Source organism: Myotis davidii, unplaced genomic scaffold, assembly GCF_000327345.1.
Source record: "Myotis davidii unplaced genomic scaffold, ASM32734v1 scaffold174, whole genome shotgun sequence".
In the NCBI taxonomy this organism is placed as follows: Eukaryota; Metazoa; Chordata; class Mammalia; order Chiroptera; family Vespertilionidae; genus Myotis; species Myotis davidii.
Genome location: NW_006289087.1, coordinates 2,814,987 through 2,815,791, shown reverse-complemented (window position 1 = coordinate 2,815,791; position 805 = coordinate 2,814,987). Strand labels below are relative to the sequence as shown.

The 805-nt window shown below is 47.2% G+C and overlaps 1 protein-coding gene across 1 annotated transcript in view; it reads right to left on the bottom strand.

Moving 5' to 3' along the window:
* Positions 1-805, bottom strand: part of TAF1A (TATA-box binding protein associated factor, RNA polymerase I, A) — a 22,542-nt gene that overhangs the window by 14,003 nt on the left and 7,734 nt on the right. The window lies entirely within an intron of this gene.

Below are 805 nucleotides of genomic sequence, written 5' to 3'. Positions count from 1 at the left end.
TGCCAAGGGCTGAGGGTGGAGGAGGCGGGAAGATGTTGGTCAAAGGGCACACATTTTCAGTTATGAGATGAGTAAGCTCCGGGGACCTAATATACAGTACGGTAACTAGAGTTAATGACACGGAATTGTATGCTCGAACGTTCCCAGGAGGGTAGAGCTTTAATGTTCTCACTGTAACAACAACACAACGGTAATTATGTGAGAGGAAGGAGGTGCCAGCTCACCTTATTGTGGTAACTCTTTCATGATGCGTTCGTGGATCAAATCATCACACTGTACGCATTAAACCTACACAGTATTATATGTCAATTATATCTCCATAAAGCTGGGGGGAGAACGTTTTCACATATGCCAACTCCCAATTTGTTTAGTTCAATCCTTTTCCAAAAGTGCCGATTGCTAGAGAGCTCAAGCGACTTGAGCAAAGGATGAGAAGGTGGCCCCTCAAAGGGCTGGTCTGGGCAACGCGAGACATAGAACAAACAGGTATTTTAACTCAGAGGTCGCCCTGACCGGTTTGGCTCAGTGGATAGAGTTTCGGCCTGCAGACTCAAGGGTCTGCAGGGTTCGATTCTGGTCAAGGGCATGTACCTTGGTTGCGGGCACAAACCCAGTGGGGAGTGTGCAGGAGGCAGCTGATCGATGTCTCTCTCTCATCGATGTTTCTGACTCTCTATCCCTCTCCCTCCCTGTCTGTAAGAAATCAATATTAACTCAGAGGTCAAGGTAGGCAACAGGAAACAGAGAAGTAGATGGTTCTCACAGCACCACTTCCTTTCAGCTTCTTATTTATCCACGTCCCTAA